The sequence below is a fragment of the Colossoma macropomum genome, unplaced genomic scaffold (genome assembly GCF_904425465.1).
Source record: "Colossoma macropomum unplaced genomic scaffold, Colossoma_macropomum, whole genome shotgun sequence".
Taxonomy (NCBI): domain Eukaryota; kingdom Metazoa; phylum Chordata; class Actinopteri; order Characiformes; family Serrasalmidae; genus Colossoma; species Colossoma macropomum.
In genome coordinates this window covers 31,650,335-31,668,682 of record NW_023494802.1, presented here as the reverse complement: position 1 = coordinate 31,668,682, position 18,348 = coordinate 31,650,335, and the positions used below count along the sequence as shown (strand labels likewise).

The 18,348-nt window shown below is 38.0% G+C and overlaps 1 protein-coding gene across 1 annotated transcript in view; it reads left to right on the top strand.

Moving 5' to 3' along the window:
- Nucleotides 1-16,870: 16,870 nt before the first annotated feature.
- itchb (itchy E3 ubiquitin protein ligase b) overlaps nucleotides 16,871-18,348 on the top strand; it is a 32,619-nt gene continuing 31,141 nt past the window's right edge. The window contains exon 1 of the mRNA XM_036590901.1: nucleotides 16,871-17,021. The gene's annotated coding sequence lies outside the window, so the exon portion shown is untranslated. The remainder of the gene's footprint in view (nucleotides 17,022-18,348) is intronic.

The window sequence follows — 18,348 nt, the reverse complement described above, 5'->3', positions numbered from 1 at the left end:
GGAATGATCTTTTGAAAGCTGCATTTTGTCTTTACTTGTGTTGTTTTTGTCTTATATTAAAATTAGTTGAATGATCTAAAACATTAAATGTGACAAATTAGCAAAAATAGAAGAAATTTGCTGATGGGCAAATAGTTTTTAATACTAATTTGTGCAACTTTGCCAACACAAGCGCAGTAAATCTTCTCCTTGATGAGATTGGAGAATTTAGAGCAAGGACGACTCCTCAATATAGAATTTCTACAGATCCTCCAGGGTCCTGTGTCCTCTCTGTAGAACTCTTTTAGGGTTTAGGTCAGAAGACTGGGATGGGCATGTCAAAAGATTGATTCTGTGGTCACTGAACTATTTTTGTATGGATTTGGATGTATGTTTTGGATCATTGTCCTGCTGGAAGAGCCAACTACAGCACAGATTTAGCATTTAGGCAGAGGCAGTCAGATTTTAATTTAGGACCTCATGGTACTACTATGATGTCATGATACCAAGTATCTTAAAATATATATCTAAAACCATCACAGATTCTTCACCATTCATAACAGTGGAGACAGGTTTCTTTTCTGTAAAACTATCCCTTTTTACATCAAATCAATTGTCTTCTGGTGTGCCTTCCTAAAGCTTTGTTGGTGTCTAATTGTAGTTTTGGAGCCTTGGTGACCCCAAAATGGTACCATCTTCTGCAAACCTTACAAGAATTTTTTTTTTCCTCTGACCATCCTCCTTACTGTACGTGATAGTACAATTGATTTGTTATTTTAAACTTCTCAATTATTGCCATTTGTTGGGCATTCCCATACATTTACATTACATATGCCTAATTTAGGAAAAACAAAACACTTCTGTCTCATTTTGTTGTGAATTTGTGTATTCTCTATTCTTCCACCTGTTCATGAATGACTAATAAAATAAGCTGGTGTCTGACCCCGGTGAAAACGAAAGTCATGGGTGACTGTTTAAGAGTTGTTGAAAGCTCAGGTAGACTTTGTTCAAAAGAATTTCTAAGGATGCCAATAATTGTGATGTGATTATGTTAAAACAGTATTTTGATAAGGATTTTTGTTATTTTTTTTAATCTACAATTACTTCACTTAAATGTACTATCTCTCTCATAGTTTGTGGTGTGGGGGGGTTCCAATGGAAAATATTCATCACAAAATTTTAACAATTCTTGTGGAGACCTCCAAGGCTCAGTTATAGGGCCTTTGCTCTTCTAAGTAATTCCATAAGGAAACATAAGGTCAATTTCCATACCTATACTGGTACACAATTATCTTCTGAAAATCAAGAATCTTACCAGTTGTGTGTCAGATATGTCCTATAGCTTGACATTTTGTACAATTACATGAGCAAAAAAAAATGCTTCGCATACCAACTCTGAAGAATGAAACCAGGGTGTAGTTTGAGATTCTGAGCTGTTTTATCCCACATGCTAATGTAGCCACTAAAGTAGCTTTTTATTTTAGAAAGTTTATCTCAGAGGATGGAATTCCTAAGAATAACATCCGTTCTCCACAATTTGCGCAAAACACAAATCCCAACACAAACCAGAAAAGAGAGCTCATATACCCCCATTTTGAAAGAACTGCTCCAGCTGCCCGTATCTTAGCATCTGTGTACGTACAAAAACAGGAACAAGGAAAAACAGATAGAGAAAACAAGGACGGGGGTGGCAACACTGTTATAGCATGTGTAGATGTATTAGATTTGTGATAAAGTGAAAAAAATGTATTTATTTGCACAGGTTTGCATGAGGTTTAAACTGGCTGATAAACAGTTTGAGATGCTACCTGTTTGAAGATGAATATAAACTCGTATACATATGATATTATTTTATACTAGCCCATAAATACCAGAACAAAAATTATAGCCCTGCTGGACAAAATGCCTGATAAAAAATATCCATGCAAATTTTCAGGAAATAAAATTCTGCTGTTCCAGTGGCCCCCCTCCTAACGCAAACATCCATATTAAAGAAGTGAACACTTATTTTCAAGCATAATCTTTCTGTGTTTGGGTTTTAAATAGGCTTTTATTAGTTTTAGGTTTTTTTTAGATTTTTACTTGGTATTTTGAACGCCTGTGTTTTTTTGTTGTCAAAATTTTCTCAGCTTGAGGACCAGCTCAGTTACACACTGTGACATGTTTTACATAGTGAGATGGCGGCTCAAGTTTAACTGTTCTGTGGATATTCAACAGTAGCTTCATTCATGGCAATGCAAATACTCAGGTTTTATCAAGCTTATCAACAGACATGCACGCTAGCCCAGTCAACAGCGTTATAATACACCTTTTGTGTGCATGTTCTCGCTGATTTTCATGTTTCATGACACTCACTTAAGGCAGCTCGAAAGGGTAACATGGAAAAAAATAAAGCGCTTTCCTGACTTCCTGAGAAGTTGCACTTCTACTCTTTCTTTTTTACCACTACTATACATATGTATTTATAGTCTAACTCTTTGCATGTCACATCAGCATTGAACAGCAGGTTTCCTTTCCTTTCAGAGATCGTGTGGAAAAAAAGTCAGGGGAGCTAATAGGCTAACAATTAGCAGGCTATTTCTAAGTATTTTTTTTTTCTCCTGGTCCCTGAAGGGTTAGGGAAAATAAATAAATAAATAAATAAATAAATAAATAAATAAACAGCTGTCCTCTGCTGGTCAAAGCTTGGGGAACATGCTATTTCATTTTAAATAGTATGTATTTACGTATTTATTTTTTCATACAGTAGTGGAAGGAAAACAAGGAAGGCAAAAAATGAGGTTTTTGATGGTCGAAATTGTAGTAGTGATGCTGGAAATATTTTTTGGCTGTTCTTGGTATGTAATACAGACAGAAAGAAATAAATAAGGTGGAGCTTAGACTCAGAAACACACTTGTACGTTTGAGATGTTATCTGTATGCTATATAAATAAATATAAACTGGTATATGTATAATATGATTTTATGTTAACCAAACAATACCAAAACAAAAATCGCAGTCTTGCTGGATGAAATGTCTGGTACAAAATATCCACCCAAATATTTAGGAAATAAAATTGTGTGTTTTTTTTCCCTGCTGTTCCAATGTCACATATTCTAGCAACAATCTTCAAAAGTGACCTGTTACATAACATAGCTGAATGCATAAGGCGGTTAACCCATTTTCATTAAAAGTCTAAGCCAGCTAGTTCAGTTATGAATGCATTTCATCAAGCTGCATAAATCAATATTAAGGCAGTGTGTCATAGGGTCTCCCTTCTGGAGGAACAAAACATGAAGTCTGCCATTTGGGATTGGCTCACTCCAGTTCCGGAATCTCTGTGTGTCTCTGCCCTTCCTTTATCAGTCGCATTTGCGGGTGGTTCATGGAGTTCAGGTTGCAAAGTCTTTTTCATATGTTTTGAATTTCTTCCAATATTTTTTTTTCCACTTCCTGGACTTGAATTATTTAGCTTTCAGGTCTCTTGCTTTTCTGGGAAGGAATAGAGACTAAAATTGAGGCAGACTTATACTAGAGAGGGAATAGACACCTGAGACTGTAGCAAGACCAGAGACTGAGACTGGAGCAGGAAAAGAGACTGAGACTGAAGAAGGAATGGAGACAGAGTCTAGGACAAGAACACAGACTGAGACCGGGACAGGAATAGATACTGAGACTGGGAAATGGACAGAGACTGGAGACTGGGGCAGGAATAGAGACTGAGACTGATGCAGGAACAGAGACTGAGACTGGGAAAGGGATAGAGACTGAGACTGGAGCAGAGACAGAGAGAGAGACTGGTGCAGGTGTAGAGACTGAGATTGGTATAGGAATAGAGACTGAGAGTGGGACAGGAAAAGAGACTGAGACTGAGACAGGTATACAGACTGAGACTGGGACAGGAATAGAGACTGAGTCTGAAACAGGAATAGAGACTGGGGCAGGGATAGAGACTGAGTCTGAAAGAGGAATAGAGACTGGGGCAGGGATAGAGACTGAGGCTGGGACAGGAATAGATAGTGAGACTGGGGCAGGGATAGAGACTGAGACTGGGACAGGAATGGATACTGAGACTGGGACAGGAATAGATACTGAGACTGGGGCAGGGATAGAGACTGGGACTGGGGCAGAGATAGAGACTGAGACTGAAGAAGGAGCAGAGACTGAGACCGGTGCAGGAATAGAGACTGAGACTGGGGTAGGGACAGAGACTGAGACTGGGGCAGGGATAGAGACTGAGACTGGGGCAGAGAAAGAGACTGAGACTGGGGCAGGGATAGGGACTAAGACTGGGGCAGAGATAGAGACTGAGACTGAAGAAGGAGCAGAGACTGAGACACGGCCAGGAATAGAGATGGAGACAGGTGCAGGAATAGAGACTGAGACTGGTGTAGAAATAGAGACTGCTCAGCAACTCCGGGCACCATTCAAATCCTCAGCGCATCACAGTGCACCTCTCAGCATTTAGCCATTACTACGTTAAATTAAAGCCATATTGAGACCACAGAAAGCCACAGTAGATCACACATTAAAGTTTACACCGAGAAAGGCATTCATTTTTTTAGGTAAACAGACAAATGCTAAATGTAAGTTACCTTAGCTAACAGCCAGCCCATAAAAAAGGTAGTAGACTGATAAGTGATGCTGATTGCTTTATTTAATTGAATTTATATACAAGTAGGGTGTAAAAATAAACTTGAACCTGGCATTTATTTGCAGTGTTATTTGTATATAACACTGCAAAATGAAGAGATATTAATAATTTCAGACTGAAATAATCCCTTTGGCATTATATAGTACCACTTTGCTATGTGACGCTACACGGCACGGCGCATCCGGTGTGCGGTGGCCTTTATTGGATCATTGAGACTGGAACAGGATCAGTGAGTGAGACTGAGGCACTAAATGGAGACTGAGACTGGAGTAGGAATAGAGATTTAGAATAGAGATTATAGCTGGATCTTACTTAGGATGAAGCTGATTGAAAAGTGAATCAAAAAAAAAAGGAAAGGTTGCCCTCATGGTTGACCCTTGAATAGGCCTTGTTTTAAATACAGATGAAAAGTTTCTTTAAGTAGGAAGAACCTTCCCAGTATTTCCTCAAGGCTGACCAATCTTGTCAGAAGCAGTAACAGACTTCACAAAGCCACACCCTCTTAGAACAGCTATATATTAAACCCACTCTCACCTCTTCATTACACTCTCTGTCTCTCTAACCCACCAACAATGAAGCCACTGGTCACTCTGCTGCTCATCTACATGCTTTGGGCTGAAGGTAAAGAATGTCATATGTTGTGTGTTTAGATTAAATCACATACAATTCATTTATTAATTAGTTGTATTTACTTATTATAGTTATTGGTTTATTACCTCTGATTTAGTCATTGTCAAGGTGCAGCTGGGGTATTTTTTACTGCAACATAATATCAGCAAATGTTGAAAAGATGTAATGTTGTGCAGAGAATGTAAACGTGAAGCTAATAAAACCATTATCAGTATTAACACGGCAAAATGAAGAGATATTAATAATTTCAGACTGAAAACTCATTTGCTGTTTTGTCCTCACACATGTACCTGTCAAAAGGACAGTAGGATGTATTGTGCTTCCTGTGTTTGTTTAGTTTTTCATTTTATTACTGTTTATGTTTATCTGGGAAGATGTTCAGGCTTCCACAGCACTGAGGTGTTACAACTGTACCAGCTTGTCGTCCTGTATAGTGAACTGTACTGCGAATCAGGACCAGTGCTATTCCTTGTCAGGTGAGATCTCAGACTCACTTTTGTAGATTATTGTGAGATGCACCCCTCACAGCTACAGCTAAGCAGAAGCTAATTTGTATGAAAAGTAACAGAGTTACATTTAGACCTTGTGAAATTGGACAATTCAAAGCATCACCACTCTATAGAAAATGAAAAGTAATCGGATTGAGAACTTCAAATAATGAGTTAATATAAGTTATTAATAAAAAATTAACAAGTTTAAAATAAGAATGTAAAATATGTATTTTTGTTCTGTTAAATTATCATAAGTTCAGTAAACTGAAGCCGTTAAAATGTTATAGCAGCCAAGTTAAAATAGCAACCCTTTACAGTGCAGATTCTGAAAATACACATTTTGTAATAATAATAATAATAATAATAATAACAATAACAACTTTATTTATAGAGCACTTTTCATGCTGGTGGCAGCTCAAAGCGCTTTGCAGACAAGTTATAACAGTGATAACAGTAACAGAAGACCAGTTTTTCCTGCATCACATTTAGTACAGTACTTTACTCATAAAGGCCTTTCATTGTTATTGCTGTGTCTACAAAAATCATTGCAGATCCTCTTTATCTTTTCCTTCTTTGTCGCGTTATATGGCTTTTCACAGTTTTTGGCCTCGAACCACAAAACAAGATCATTGAGCCAAAATGAAGAATAGTGGGCATGTGCTTTTTGGACTGATCACATGTACAGTTTTCATACAGCATTCATTCAAACATTACCATTGAAAATGAATGTTGGATTGTTGAGTTTATCTGCCACAAATGATGACGACCTCAAAAGGATGCCATTAATAGACATCATACAACAGTTACTTCCGGCCACTCAAGCTGATTGCTACACAGCTAAACAACCTGGAATCAGCCAGAAATAAACCAAATACCATTCGCCAAACATGTAGTCTCATCTTCAGAGTCATAAAACTGCCACAAGAGAAAACAATAAACCTTGCTCAGTGCTGATGACAGTTTCTGAATTTAGTGTAAGGAGCTGGAGAATGAACTGCCGGCTGTACAGCGAGTGAGCGAAGATCAGTACTCTGACGTAGCAACAAGTTGCTTGTTAAGGAACTGTAATTTGGCGGAAGGAGCTGCTAACATTAACATATCAAATGCCGCGTTCACAGCTGAATTTATTAATTTCTTACTTTAATTATTTAACTGCTGTATAAAATCAATAGAACACTCGAGGTTGTGTGTTCTCGCTATAACATCACAGCTGTGATGATTTACGGCACTCACCTTCGGCGACCAAATCACAGCCATGATGTTATTTCGTGATAACACACTCCCTCTCATGTTCTATTCTGTGATGAAATGAGGGAATTCATCAACAGAGCTTGCCTTTCTCCTCTTCTAGTAGCACGGCTGTCGGCATAATCTACCTGTTTTAACGTCTCACTCTTTACAGACCCTCATTTGCTCTCTTTTCTGCACCATGAGCTGCTGTAAAATAATAGTGAAGATATGCTTTTGAATTTGGCTCATGGATCAGAATGGATTTTTTGCTGAGCATCAGCAACGTGAGTGGTTAAACTCAAATTGATAAACCAATGACAAAGAAGCAGATATAAAGTAAGGTTTATTTTTTTCAAATTAATCACTAAAACACTCAAAACTGAAGAGACGTCTCAAGATCAAACAATGATTAAACAATGATGTGGCAAAGGCAGTGTAGTATTCTCAGGGTAAAAACACGATGTACTGCAGCCCCAAGTCACAATCCACATCGACCTTGTACATTTCTATTCTTTTTTGCTTCTTTCTCCCTTTGTTAACATATCTGGCCCTTTTTCTGGCCCTGATTCTCAGGTTTTCAGTGTCAGCACTTAAGAAAAGAACTGAAAAAGTTGATATTAGCTTTCCTGTGGGCCGCTGTGCTTTGTAGTTATAAACAGGTTGGCCTTGGGGTGGAAAAGGTTGAGAACTGGACCAAATTAGTTCAAACTGCTGTCCTATAGTAAACAACTATTAAAAACACAATGAAGTATTATTACAATATAAAGAGTACATTATGATGTATTTATTTCCAAGGCATTCATTTACATAATAATAAGCTAAATATATGCAAAATCATATTTTTTTCTGTCCCAAACGCTGACCCCTAAATTTACACTTGTGAAAATAACACTTACATTCTTTATTTTTTTATTGTTTTCTAAAAAGATGTTTGAGCTGAAAGTTGAGCTGAAAGATTTAGATTTATCATAAGTTTATTTTTTTTAATTATTCAAAAAAAAACACTGTTGCATGATTTCAAATCAGTACCAAAACAAGACAAGTTATAGTCTGTAGGACTTATTTTAGCCAAATCCCTGTATTTTAGAGCAGGAAGTGAGACTACGTCCCGGTCCCTCATGGCCACATGGTGAGCTCATTGTTTTAAAGTAAGTGTGTCTCAGAGTCTGAAAATCAAAGTGGAACATTAGGAATTGTTGTTACAAAAAACACAGTTAAGTAAACTTTTTGTGTTTTAATGAAAAATCTTATGATTTTATTAAATCAATTTTTTGATTTTCTCCTTTGTCGATTTTATGTGTGTACAACTATTTAAAGCTGCGTTTGCTAGTCATGTACTGGCTAGTATTTTTGAGTTCTGCTCAAAATTAGCTAAAATTTTCATCGAAACAGTCGCGATCGAAATATTTTTAATAAAATTTTGAGGTATAGAGTCATTCAAAGCAAAAAGATTTTAGCCTAAGGTCCAAGTCAGTTAAAAGTCCAAAATGTGTTTTGAACTCTGAACCAATTCAGTAGAATGATGTACACATATTAGCAACCACCAAGGATATCCTAGCAACAGCCTAGCAGCACCTTAGCAACCACCTTAGATAGCAAAGCAATGGCCTAGCAACACTTTAACAACCACCAGGGATACCATAGCAACGGCCTATCTACACCTAAGCAACCACCAGGGATACCAAAGCACCAGCCTAGCAACACCTTAGCAACCACTTGGATAACATAGCAATGGCCTAGTAACACTTTAACAACCACCAGGGATACCATAGCAACGGCCTATCTACACCTCAGCAACCACCAGGGATACCAAAGCACCAGCCTAGCAACACCTTAGCAACCACTTACAATAACATAGCAATGGCCTAGTAACACTTTAACAACCACCAGGAATACCCTAGCAACAGCCTAGCAACACTTTAACAACCAGCAGGGAACTGTTTAATCAATTGAACAGTACAAATATTTCTCTGTAAGTCTTTTGTTGTGGGAGTGCTGCTGTGTGATTGATTCCGAATCATGCAAATGAGGAAATCCATTAATTTGATGAGTTTCCTTAAAATGACTGTAAAAGAATTGAATATGTATGTTTTTCCCTACTGAACCTTTCCCTCTCTTATTATCTCATGTTCAGGGACACCAAAAGGATGTATAGACCAGGGGAGATGTAATACGACAATGGCCTGCTGTAGCACTGATCTGTGCAACAGTGCTGAAGGAGTTAAACTGAGTCTCCTCTTCATGGTCCCTCTGATCACCTCCACCCCCTTCATCTGAACTCTCTGCTGCTCCTCTCTCAATGATTTATCTTCTATTAAAGGAACAGAAATATTATGACTGTTTTTGAAAATGTCTTGTAATTTTCCTGTTTTTTCACATTTCCTGCTTAGCTGCACTGTCTGGCAATGTGTACGTGATTGATTACAGTTATACTGTAAGAGCACTTTCTGTAACCTAATCAATAAACAATGTGAAGGCTAAGAGGATGTAATGTAGCTTTATTTGATATTTGAGCTAAACAAATGAAGAATTCACTTCAAGTTCAGTGTTAAACTCGATTAGTAGACTGACTGAAATTAATATTAAACTTAATTTAACAACAAATTAATGACTGAAGCAATTGTACCTGATTGAAATGGACTTAAATAAGATTGCTGCTATGCTGTAATTCAGAGGCCGTTAATTCTGGTGTGCTGTTTCAGGACCTTTTATTTGGCGTTTTGAGGACACTTGACTCTAAGAGTAACTTCATTAGCAAACTGACAAATTTATATCATCAATTCAAAGACAAAAAGCCAGAGTAACTAACTGCATGACTGATATTACTTGAAATAAGCTCCAGTTCTGAGGCCTTATTTCTTATATGTTGTGTAATAAACTGCCACAATAAAATGCACCAAGCATTGCTGATCTCATTACATGAGAAACACAGTCTTTCAGTATAAAACAACATACACTGTCCCAAAAAACCTACACAGGTTTTCCCTTAACCCAGGTGTAGTTGCCCAGCCAAGGCATGTTTGGTGTCCAAATATTTAAATAATAACCCAGTGGCCCTTACTGTCCACAAAGGGGGTCTTGGACTGAAAAGAGTTTGAGGACTGCTGGATTAGGGCACAGTATAACTGTGAGCTATAAAAATGAGCAAAACCTGACAGTGTAGCTGAGCGCTGTGCATGTTGTGTTTATAAGCTACGTTAGCTTTGTGGCTCCACTTTACAACCAAAGAAGAAACACCAAGCACGTCTTTGCTGAGCGAGGACGCCTTGGTTCGAAAATTTGGGTAAATTTGATTGTTTGCCAAACCATCCCTTTAACATGCAAATTAAAAGATATAAAATGGCAAAATGAATAACAATGCGATTCAAAAAGCCTCATGAACTTGTCTAATCTGGGATCTACACAAAATTTGGTTTTCAAGCCATTCAGTGAAAACGTAAAATCTGCGTGCAGACACAGTGTCACTGGGGGAGATGAGTTTGATAAAAACCAGTTAGCTTTATTTACATGAGCTGTGGATACATATTAATGTTAAATGTACTCTAAAATGTTGTGTGAATGGCTCCACACAAGTTTGTCCTGTAGATAGATAGATTGACAGAGTAAAATGCATTCACTGCATTCAAGTAAATCGTCCAACAGATATTTCAGTAAATCGATGTTCATTCATGATCATTTAATGTGCTATACATACCTTCCTAATACAGTTATGTTCAAGGGATGAAAGCAAGAAAAATAAGCAGCAATTCTTAATACATTTAAGGTAATAATAATAATAATTATAATAATAATAATAATAATAATGATACATGAAACTTATATCGCACTTTTCAAGAACCCAAAGACCCAAAGTTCTGTCTATGTAATTTAGTTGTTACTGTACAACACAGCGCTCAGCTGCTGGTTACATAACTCTGGAAAACTAGGCAGGCCAGGCATAAAGACAACACACAGGCAGTAAAACAAGTAAAACAATATGCAAATAGACGAAGCCAGGAGCCAATAGGAAAGATACGACTCTCATTTAGGGTTCATGTACTTTGCTGTGTCGGCGTCTCGAAGGCTCATTTTCCTACATCGCCAAAGTCTGATCAATAAAAGATTATACACTGTAGAAGAGAGTGTGATAATTGACTGGTACATACCTTTATACTGTTCTTTTAAATAGTAAAATAACTAAATGCTGTGTGAAGCTTCTCAGACGACAGCACATCATAATTACCATAACTACCACTGAAACTGACAAGGAAGGTCACCGTCAGGGTGAAGCCAGTGGCTGATGTTTGTGGCTGAATTTTAAAATGGGCTCTAAGTTACAAACTACTCCATCTGTCATACCTGACAGCTGATGCTACTTTATCACTTTCCTCTGCTAGCTGTTTCGTTAGCATGCTAAAGGCTACATGGCTAACAAGAACGAAAAGGAAGCTGTTACACAGAATTTACTTACACGCGTTATTGTATGTCATGCTTTAACGTCTTAAAAATGTTGGTAACACTTTACATTAAGCGTACATGATCTGCCAGTAATTAAGGCATTTACTAATTAATAATTAATCAGGAAGCAATGAGTCATTAATCAGGAACAAATGAATAAGTCATATATTAACAACCGCAAGATTAAATTACTAATGCATGTACTAATGAATGAAGATGAAGGTAATAAATGCTTTATTCAGTGCCTGACTTTATCAGGAATTCATGTGTTAATTAAGCATTGAAAAAGAATGTTAGTACACATTGGCGAACAGCGCAAAGCTCTGTTAGTTTTATCCTATTCATGCAATTTATGATTACTTATATCACACTGCAATGTCTTACTGTTACAACAGAAACATAAACTGTTGTATGTTTAATAAACTGTATACTAGTTTATTTACTGAAAAATAGGCATTTGATTTCATTTAAACTGTGAATTATCTTAATATATGCTACTGTTAATGTGTTTTCCATCATTCTTTTGTTATTCTTTTTAAAAATGTGCTATATCTAATTTTTTTAGTAATGAAAACACAGCATTTTGGAATGAAACTCTTCATCTGTTTCCCCAGCTGGAAATCACATCTATTTTTGTAAGAGAAGAGACTGAAAATCATTTAAATCATTTTTAAAAATTGTCCAACATGAAAGCATTTTTCTTACTTTTACAGGTGAGTTGTGCATACTGGATTATATACGCAATTTGCATCGTAGATATAATGTTTATACATGGTATTGCCTAGTTGTCTGAGTGTTGTGAGTGTTTGCTAGTATGTATTTGCAGATGCTGTTAGTTCTGAATCGTTGTAAAGTAGCTTAAATATTTGGTTTGCTGCTTTCTTATTTGCAGTAAACCTTTTTGGTTTTAAGAGTAGTAAGGTGTTTGTGTTTCTCACACATCATGTGATTCTATTAATATGTGGCGTGAGGCACGTCTATTGTGTTTGGTTAAAAACGTTGATTTTATGCTACTTGGTTCATTTGTTATTCCTCCTTTGGCGGGATTCTAATTCTGAAGGGCTGTGTGTGTGCGGTGGCAGTGCTTCACAGGGCCTAGTAGTAAGCAGACAGCGAGAACTGCGTGTGGTTGAGCGCTAGCCTAGCGCGATATTCCCCCCTTTTCTTTTGTTTTTCAGTAAACCTGAGTCATGGACTCGAACTTGTGTGAGTTATTTCGAAACACTGCAATATGAAAATCTTCGTGACATTAACTAGCAGTTCTGTCCATTTTACAGATGTTTGTGGAACAACAGAACCTGTATGTATTGGTTCCTCTTCATTTTCTGTGTACTACGCTGACATATTCATGTGCTCTGGTTCTGTGTATTGTGTAAAAGTCCCTATGAATGTTGTCAATGTCATGTTTTTATATGAGCCATATTGTACTTATCATCCATGACTGTTCTTGTGAAGGTAAAAGGATGACTGTCATTTTGGTAAATAATGATTAACCCCTCGTAACAGAGTGACTGGTTCATAACTTTACTTTAGGGGGCACAAACATTATGAATTCACCATGAATAACCAGTAATCATTGCTTTCTTTATAATTTTACATTTTCCTTACTCTGACACACCTCAACCAGCATAAAAGGAACTTGTAAGTTAGCAGTTGAGTTCAATCAGGTGTACTAGATGATGGAAAGCACAAAAATGTGCATAGAATTAAAGATTCTTATGACCCTCGGAGAAAGGCAGAGTTCAATGGTCACTGTAGGATAAATCATTTCTTCATGAGGCTCCAATACAGGAGTTAAAACATTCATATTATTAACATGAAAGATGAATTAAAACTATGGAACTGTCACAAATGAGGACTAATTGCAAAACAATGTCAGTGTAAGCTTTTAATTTTACTGAACAGTCACTAGGGCCGGCACGGTGGCGCTGTCACCTCACAACAAGAATGGCCGGGGTTCGATTCCCGGCCGGGCGACCAGGGTCATTTCTGTGTGGAGTTTGCATGTTCTCCTCGTGTCTGCGTGGGTTTCCTCCCACAGTCCAAAAACAGGCTGATTGGACATGTTAAATTGCCCCTAGGTGTGTGTGTGTGACTGTGTATGTCTGTCTGTCTGCCCTGCGATGGACTGGCGACCTGTCCAGGGTGTATCCTGCCTTCCGCCCAATGACAGCTGGGATAGGCTCCAGCACCCCACCACGACCCAGAAGGATAAGCGGTTTAGATGATGTATGTATGTATGTATGTATGAACAGTCACTAGGTAGGTAGAAACAGACGAGGTAACATAAGAAATCAAAAACAATAAACTCAAGACCTGACAGAAACAGGCAAATACAAGGGCTGCTTACACCACATGATGAAGAAGAAGGACGAGATGATGAGAGGATGGAGCTACATAAAAAAAACACAGTTGACTTTGATAGGCATAATATTCCAGAGCACTGTGTCTCAGGGGGATCTTGTGACAACAAACATTAATTAACACCTGAATTCCTGATGAATTCAGACACTGAAGAAAGCCTTTATTACCTTCATCTTCATTCATTAATACATGCGTTAGTAATTTAGTCTTGTGATTGTTAATATATGACTTATTAATTTGTTCCTGATTAATGACTCGGCAGATCATGTACACTTAAAGTAAAGTGTTTCCAAAATGTTTTGCATTGCAAAGTTTGCAATGGCTAACTGATTAACTCAGTGCTTCTACCTTACTGCGCGATTTGAATAATGTGCTCCATACTGTCCCCTGCCCCCCTTCTGCTGCGAGTGGACAGTGTAATACAGGTGTGATGGTCATCAGAGTGATGAGTCGAAGTGGGAGAGGGCAAGTTAAAAAGAATTCAAACAGGGCTTTGAAAGAGCTTCTCTGATGTCAAGGTCGGATATGATTGGCATACAGCTTACAAGGTTTCATATGATTGGCTGAGTCAGGCTTTGTGCTTTTCCCTAAGGCCAAAGAGTTGAAGATTGCTGGCTCTCCTTAGGTAAAGAATTTCTGGCTTTATAAACTTAGGGCCTCTGAGCCACCAGAGGGCCCAGAGGATGTACTTTTTTAATTAATCAATATCGTTTGTATAAAAACCACAGTCAGTCTAGAGATTTCTACTGATCAAAATGAACTGTTACCAATTCCTTTTCTGTGTTTTAGTACAAAAGGACATGATTGGAGAGGCCGCATCCCCAAAGTTTTATTGTTATTGTACATTCCAGAAGTAAAATGTCACACAGCGCCCCCAAATGTTCAGAAACGGCCCTGCTTGTCAAGGAAATCTGGGACGTCAGTGAATTATAATGAAACAAAACAGATGGCTTAGCTGCACTCGGTCACAAGCATTTGCTGAAGGGGAACTCCACCAATTTTTGAAAAGTTAAATGAATCTCATAGAAAGATATGACACTGAATGATAATGGACACACTGCTGAAGCCTCACACATTCTTTCACTATAGTTTTACAATAAACTTTTTCCCTAAAACATATTTTTTTTAAATCCATTCATGGTGGGAAAGCAAACACATAAGGCAAAAAAGGATCAACAAATAAAATGTATTTTTCAGATTTACCACTATTTCACCATCATCAACACACACCGATCAGGCATAACGTTATGACCACCTCCTTGTTTCTACGCTCATTGTCCATTTTATCAGTTCCACTTACTACATAGGTGCACTTTGTAGTTCTACAGTTACAGACTGTAGTCCATCTGTTTCTCTGCATACTTTGTTGCCCCCTTTTACCCTGTTCTTCAGTGGTCGGGACCCCCATGGACCCTCACAGAGCAGGTACTATTTGGGTAGTGGATCATTCACAGCACTGCAGTAACACTGACGTGGTAAATACAATGGAAATATTTGCACTGTAGCCATTACAACCCCTGGTTCCTATCACCACCACTGTGAAGAAATCAGAGTGGATACATTTTTCAAAAGTTAAGGGAAAACAAGTAGAACAAACCACATCCCATCACATGATTAAATTGACTTTCATTAAAATGTGTTTTTATTATAATATTTCAAAATTAGCTTTGGTAATATTGATAATGTTATGATCAAATCAAAATATCCTGCTACATAACAGTTACAGTTTCAGTGTAAAAGACTAAAGATTTAATACTGAATTACTATCACAGGATCAGTGTGTGATTCTGATGGGTTAACTTTAACTCTCACCAGAGCAGCTGATGAAATTTACAGGGTCATTGACACAGTGGTCACACAGGTTAATGGAGGCTGTTACCTCATCACATCAGTTTTGGGAATCAGTACAGAGGAAAACCAATAAATGCTCCAATAAAGACATAAAAGCCCTGTTAACCATTTGTTGTAACATCACACAATTAAGAGTACTATAAATGCAAGCGGATGAACAGGATGTGTATAATCAACGTTACATCCTTTTATGAAGCGATCCCTGATTGGTCGAGTCTTTAGAGCAGCCACTTCTTAGTTTTATGTTTAGTTGGACATGAAAACCAATTAAAACACATTAATTCTTTGTGTTTTTACTAATTTTTTAATCTATAATTATTACCACAGCACAGTACATGTATGTATTAGGCTTTAGAAATGGCAGTCCTTCTGTCTGTCAGGCTTTGTGCACATTTTTGGGGACTAAAGCTGCAAGTTTAAAACAGAGAATCTCTACAATGAAGTATTTCACATCGAAACACTAAATTCAAACATACTGAGTTATGTAAAATGGATTTTTGTTTTACAACAGCAGCAACAACAACAACAATAATAATAATAATAATATCATTTATTAACCATATTATTGTTGTATATGCTAATAAAGTAGGAATGTGAACATGTGTAGTTATTTAAGCCTAAATGATGCTGGTGTTCTAACAATTTGTGCTACTAAATTATGCTGTCAAAACATCCTCACTCTTACTAAAAACGGTTCTTCAAGTGTTCTTTAGTAAAGACAACAGTTCTATATAGGAACAATCAAAGAGTCACTTGCATGCTTAAAGTTTTCTTTGCATGGTGAAAATGTTCTTCAGATTGATGGAGAATGTGTTGTATATGGTTCTATATAGCACCTTTTTGAAAAAGGTTCTATGTAGCACCAAAAAGGGTTATTCTATTGTTACAAGCTTCACATCATAACAATAGAAGAACCCTTTTTGGTGCTTTATAGAACCATATACAACACATTCTCCATCAAACTGAAGAACTATTTCACCATGCAACGGACCCTTTAAGCATGCGAATGGTTCTATATAGAAACTTATGATTCTAAATAGAACCAATCCCCCTTACTAAAGAACCCTTGAAGAACCATCTTTTTAAAGAGTGTTCTTATAGTCTATCCATCCATCCATCCATCAACACGGTATGCTCAGGGCTACTTCGTGGGGAGCAGCGCCCTCTAGCGGTCCAGTATCTCTAGCGGACAAAAAAATATATATAGTTTATTAGTTTGTCCGCTAGATGGCGCTGCTCCCCGGCTCTGCGCCCTGTGTCTCGGCGCTGCCCCGCAGTTTGATGGTCTGACTGTCTGACGGTGGTGGATTTTATTTCCCGGAGTGAAGCGAAGTGAAACAGCGAAACTCCCAAACTGCAGAGCTGCTGGAAAACCATCCTGACCCGAGCAGACAGCCGTTTTAAGGTACGGAGCTTACTGAAAACAGTAACTTAAGCCAGAACGCGCTTTGAAGAGCGATCTAGACCTCCTGGATTTAGCCGTCCGGCTAACAGAGCTAACCGAGAGCTGCCGCTGTCATTAGCCTGTCAGCTCATAACCGCGCTCACTTTCGGTCTTTACTTCCCTTAAACCTGCCACCCACAGCTATTCATCTAAAATTCAACGATTTAAAGAGTTTATTCCGTTCATTCGGCGCAGTGAGCAGCTGAAGGAACTGCCAGACAGTTTAGCATTCGCCTGTTTTGGTGAAGCTAACCGCTAACTAACTAACTCCCGAGCTGCCCGTGTTTTGTAGTTATGACAACTTCAGAGGTTCCCGAGCGTCGGACGAGCTCTCCGCTTTAAAGTGTTAAAGTGGGCCGATGTTTGTGGTCTGCGTGTTAAATAAGAGCGACTCGGTCGTGTAGTTTCATAGCTGTTAGCCAAGTTAGCTTAGGAAATGACAGCCTGGGAGAAAACGAGGCTGAAGTTGGCTTATTGGACGAATTTCCCGTTCCACCTTAAATGGTGGAGCAGTTCCGTTCTGGCGCCTCGGGCGACAGAATGGAACTGCTGCTCTGTTTAAGGTGGAACGGAAAGTTCGAATAAGACGCCACATTTAGCTTCTTATAAGCTCGTTGGTTAGATAACAAGAGGAGTGATGTGCTCGGGTGTTTTTTTAGGTTTAAAAACCTCCTCAAAAAGTGTGTATTTTAGTCGAACGTGTCCAGAAGGATTTGTACAGAGACGGCAGCGTTAGGAGACCTAACCTAACTAGCTAACCAAGTGTCTGAGGTGTCCGGTCAGCTGTCTTTGGTTCAACCACATTTAGTGAATGTGTTTTAGTGGTGTTAGACTCACTACAGATGAACACAGGCGGTCTGTAATCAGCTTGATGACTACGTTTATATATTCAGTTAAGCCACACTGTTGTGGGGTAATAGGTGGGTAATAACCAGTTTCATAGTTTTATTTGATCAGTTTCACGTGTTCAAGTACATATTTTCTATATTTGTCTCAGTATTTTCCAGTGATAGTTCTGTTACTTCTATTGAACTGTAAGTAAAAAATAGCGAAGTAGGGTTTCTAAACTGTAGGAGTGATTTTTGGGCTTTACTTTATTAGCTGGCCCAACAAAAAAGTTTATTTTGAGAATTAGGGATGCACAATGATATCAGAATTATATTAATATTGGCAGATTATTGCTTGTAAGATTTATCATCATTGCCCAGATGTTTAGATTTGTGTGCAGAACATTTAGGCGACGCTGGGCTACTGCGCTAAAACGTCTGCGTTTGAGTTACTTTACTGT